Here is a 5,341-nt window from a genome sequence, read left to right on the forward strand (position 1 = left end):
AGAAACCCAGTGCCCCAGGCAGCTGCTGCCAGGTGGACACAAGCTCTGCTGCCCAGGAGGGTCCCGTAGTGCAGCAGTCCTCCTCACCCATCTCCCATGCCTTCGGGTACATGTGGCCTTCCCCTGCTCCCTGTGGGGGGTAAGCTGGGGGTTAAACCTGGCCTCCTCTTTTTTTTCCCCGAGACTTGCATCACTGGTCTGTGACATCGAGCTGGCCTCCCTCCCTTTGCCACCCCCCCCCCCCGGGCATTTAGGTCAGTGCCTTGTCTGTCCCCCGATAGATTCATTAACGACCATTTCAATTATTCTTTCATAGATTCACGTGTTCTTGAATTCATCCTTTTATTCCTTTGCCCTTCTTTTTACTGAAACAGTGGGGGGGGTTTATTATTATTTTTGATTTTTTTTTTTTAATTTATTCTCTTTTTTTTTTTTTTTTTTGGTTTCTCTTCATGGTGGGAAGGCTTCTGCCTAAAGAAACACAGTAATCAAAACCCACAACGCACAACCACAACAACCGCCTCTGCCCGTTCAGACCCCCCCGCCAGGGAGAGGGTGTCCCGGGGAGGGGGAAATAAAAGAAGGAAATAAACCTCCCAAAATCAAACAGCCCCCAGAAAACACAAAACCCTGAAGCAAAGAATCAGACTTAGCAGCCCATGAGACCCTTCAGCTGGTATTCTTTTATTGCTGGGGCTGCACTGGGATTTCTCCTAAGTGCTCCCCAGTAATACCCCGTCAGTACATAGTTTATAGTTTCTTCCTTAATACATACACATAAACTTCCAGCGAATTATGTTACGTCCTCCCCATTCCAAGAACTGGGTACATAGGGATGAAATTCGTTATGTCATGGTCTCTGCTGCCCTCTATGGACTTATTGTTGGAAATTCGGTCTCCCTGGTTGTCGGTTTCTCCCTCAGGTGGTCTTTCTTTCCTCTTCATCACTTTTCCTTTAGTTACCTTTTAGGTTAAACACGCGCAGTTTCTGTTCTGATTATATAAGCTCTTTGGACAAGCTTCAACTTACAGTTGTTTCATACACTCTATATTAGAATACGGTTACATCCATCCTATTCTAGCCATGTAGTTACATTTCGAGGGCCTTGCTTACAAAAGATTATATGCGTGAACAGCCAAGCGAACTGAGCACTTTGACGTTTTCATGAGTTAATAGTTTCAACAGAAAACATTAACCTCTTGTTTCAACTCCCCCTTTTCTATATCTTGCAAATTCATTTGCATCTTTGAACACAGGTAACATTTTCGCTTGATATGGGTGAGATCTATTTGCAGTGTTCCATATGCTAAAATTTCCAAATGCTTTGTTTGTCTACTCACTGCCATTTTGAAGCGTTCCTACTCAGGGAAACCCCCTGTCTACGTTCTCAGGCAACTTCGCACAAGTCACACAGTTGGAAATGTTTAAAGTACGAATACCATTTCATACCAATGTTACATATCCATTTCTTTGGCGCAAAAGCTCAGTTACAAGCTGCATGATTTGAACTTTGTTGGTCTCACTGCTCTTAATGTTCATGGTCCTTGATTCCAATTCGACTATTCTCCAATCTTGACTGCAGTAAAGGTTGTCAAAAGCACCTGAGGAGGTTATGCCTCTTTTTCTTCTTGAAAAATCTTTAACATATACTGTTTCCTGTTTTAAAGAATGTATTGGCTGGTCCAAACCCCTGTTTCTAGTACTTAACACAATTTTGTGGCGTTTGTTCAACTGCTTTTCTAAGTCTATTGCATATTCTTGTAGGTTGTTTTGGCCAGTTTGATTTCTTTTCCTTATTATTGCTATAAATGTGGCCTGCCATAGAATATCTCAAAAGGGTCAGGTTTTCTTCAGACCTCGGCTGGACACTATTTCTCAACAAGGCGAGAGGGAGCCCTTGATACCAATACAGATTAGATTCCTGAACAATTTTGGCTCTTTGTTTTTTTTTTAAATGGTTCATCTTCTCTACTTGTCCTCTTGCTTGAGGTCGATATGGAGTGTGTAACTGCCTATTAATTACCAAAATTTTATTAGCTTTTAGTATTTGTGCACAAAAATGTGAGCTTCTCTCTGAAGATATAATCTCAGGAATCGTGGTGTTATTTCAGTCAATATTTTCCTTGCCTTGTAGGGTCTGCACGGAACGGCATCTGGCCAGTCCGAAAGGTATCTGTTAATACCAATAGGTACCGATACCTCACTTTTCTTGGAAGTTGTGAAAAATCTGCCATTGTTGTCCAGTAATATTATTTTCCCAATTGTTCCTACTTGAACTTTAGTTTTAGTATTTGCATTGTTCTTTGAACAAATTTCACACTGTTGAGTAACTTGCTTAACAGTTGTATACAAATTGTGACCCACCTTTTTCTTATTTAAGTGTTCATATAAACAGTGTGCTCCCCAGTGCATTTTATTATGTTCTAAGACTAATTTCTGTACTATACGTTGGAAGGTATTACCAGGCGCCCATCAAGTATGTAGGTCCATCCATCTATCTGTTTCTTACCCTTAAGGTCTTCTATTGCGTGATTATCATCCCTAGAATATTTGCTGTGTTCCGGTTTCAAATCTAGTCTCTCAGGTTTACTACTTGGTATCAAAGCTGCAATCTCAATTTCGGTTTCCTCTGCCACTCGCCTTCCCTCATTATCTGCCAAATTGTTTCCAATTTCCTGGTCAGTGTTATCCTTTTGGCACCCTCTCCAGTGCATGATAGCTACCTTCTCCGGCAATTGAAGCTGTAGTATTTCTTTACATGTTTTCTCTCTTTGCCTTGTGTAGTTAAAAGTCCTCTTTCTTTCCAGATGGCACCATGAGCGTGAACTACTCCAAAGACATATTTAGAATCTGTCCAAATTTTGATTCTTTTTCCTTTCTTCAGTTTCAATGCCCTAGTCCAGGCTATTATTTCTGCCTTTTTGTGCAGACCTCCCAGCACAAAATTCAGTTACCTGGTGAGTGGTGGTAGTGGCATACCCAGCCTTACACTTTCCTTGTTTCACAAAGCTGCTTCCATCTGTGAACCAGGAATCCTCTGCACCCTCAAGTGGCTCTTCTTTCAAATCTGGTCTACTAGAATAGATGGCTTCCATGGTCTCCAAGCAATCGTGCACCACAGGAACAGAGGTTTTCCATTAAGAAAAGAGGCTGAGTTCGCAACGTTATCATATTCACACCATCTTACTACTGTAGCTTGCTATTTTAGAAATCTGGAAGGGGACAAAAAATGGTTCCCCTTTTGTTCCAGAAAGTGAGTGTGTGACTGTGTGAGGCACTAATACAGTCGTTTTCTGACCCATAGTAAACTTAATGAGCCTCCTGTATGTTTAGGACAAGAGCTGCCACAGCTCTTAAGCGTCCAGGCCAACATTTATTTACTTCATTCAATTGCTTGGAGAAGTAGGCCACAGTTCTTTTATAGGTCCCAGTTGCTGAGCAAGGACCCCTTGTCTTTCATGCAAAAATAACCAAAATGGTTTTGAAACATCAGGGAGGTCCAGAACAAGGGCCTTCATAAATACGCTCTTCAATTCTACAAAGGCTCTTCTAGCTTCCCCTGTACAGTTTAGTTGAAAAGAGTTATTCTTCAACAACTCATACAACGGTTTTCTTAAAAGTCCATGATTATATATCCATAATATGCAATGTTCTGAATTCTTTTACTGTTGCAGATTCAGGTGTGAGGCAGATGTCTTGTTTTGTTTCTGTCCCAAGTTCGCTTTGTTCTCCGGATAGTTCAAATCCTAAGTACATCACTTGGCGCTGTATCAGCTGAGCTTTCTGTTGGGAAACTCGGTACCCACTTGATCCCAGAAAATTTAACAAGCTTCTTGTCCTTTGCACATAGTCCTCCTCAGTTTCAGTAGCTACTAAAAAATCATCAACATACTGTAAAAAAATTCCATTACCCGTGCCGATTCCCAAGTCTCAAGTTCTTTTGCTAGCTGATTACCAAAAAGGATTGGGCTATTCTTAAATCCTTGAGGTAACACTGTCCTAGTTACCTGAGTTTTTCTCCCCGTGCCTGGATTCTCCCATTCAAAGGCAAACAGCTTTCAGCTTGCTTTGTCCAGAGGTAAAAAGAAAAAGGCATCCCTTAAATCTAGAACAGTAAACCATACTTAATTAATTTTTAATGTCGTTAACAAGATCTATGGATTTGCTACTATCTGATGTATATCCTCTGCAAGTCTGTTGATGGGTCTCAAGTCCTGTACTAGACGATAACTCTTACCACCTCTTTTTCACCAGCAGGTTTGGAGTATTTTATTCAGACTCGCATTCTGTTAAGATTCCAAATATCAAAAAGTTTTCTATTATTTTCTTAATTCCTTTTCTCTCTTTTAATTTCAGAGGGTATTTTAAATGCTGACTGGACAGGCTCAATTGACCTTTAACTCAATCTTAATGGGAGCTGCATTTTTAGCTTTATCTGGAGTTCCCGAACTCAATTTTCCTCAATTTCGGGAGTTATTTCATTCTTATTCTGGGTTCGTACCATAGTCAGGCTCGAAATTTCAATGAACTATCTCTCTTTAACTTTCAATTTCATTTCCCATTTTCTGAAAGATCTCTCTGCTCCTAATTGTTCGAATACATCTCACCCTAATAAAGAAACCCCAATTGTTTTGCTAATTGAAATTTGATTGGCTTCAAGAAATGAGCCTTTTCTTTTCAACCAGTAGCTCCCACTATAGCTACAAATTTTATCAACAGGTATTCTTGATTTAAAAAGGAGTATGGAGAACCTATGTCAACTAAGAATTCAACCTCTTTATCCCAATTCCTTAGCTTCACTTTAACCAGTGGGTCTGCTAGGGTAGAATCCGCAGGTCCCCGTCAGCCAAGTTCTACTAGGACTTTAGGTGCCAGGGACACCAACGTTAGCTGCAGACATTCTCTCTTCCAATGTCCAAATTCTTTGCAATACACACATTTGTTAGTGTTCAGTTCAGACCTAAACCCTACTCCTCCTCGTTCACGACCTTGTATTCCTCCTCTGCCACTTCCCGGGGACTTAAATCCCCTGTGGTCCTGCTGAGTCAAAGCTGCAACTGTAACATTTCCTATCATTCTCCCTACTTTCAGTCTATCACTGTTTTCCCTCTTTCTAAATACCCTCCAAGCTTCCTCAATCAACTTCTCTAAATCTTGCACTTCAGACTCTTTTAAGTTTCTGCAACCTCTTCCTAATATCCTCCCTAGACTGCCCTAAGAATAGTGAGACTAACTGCTGCTGTCCTACATTCAACAACGGGTCCAGAGTGGTATATTTACACATTGCGCTCCTTAATTTGTGGGGGGTATCAGTTTGCCCTCGGTCCACAGCATACAATG

The sequence above is a fragment of the Strigops habroptila genome, chromosome 21 (assembly GCF_004027225.2).
Source record: "Strigops habroptila isolate Jane chromosome 21, bStrHab1.2.pri, whole genome shotgun sequence".
NCBI classification, from domain to species: domain Eukaryota; kingdom Metazoa; phylum Chordata; class Aves; order Psittaciformes; family Psittacidae; genus Strigops; species Strigops habroptila.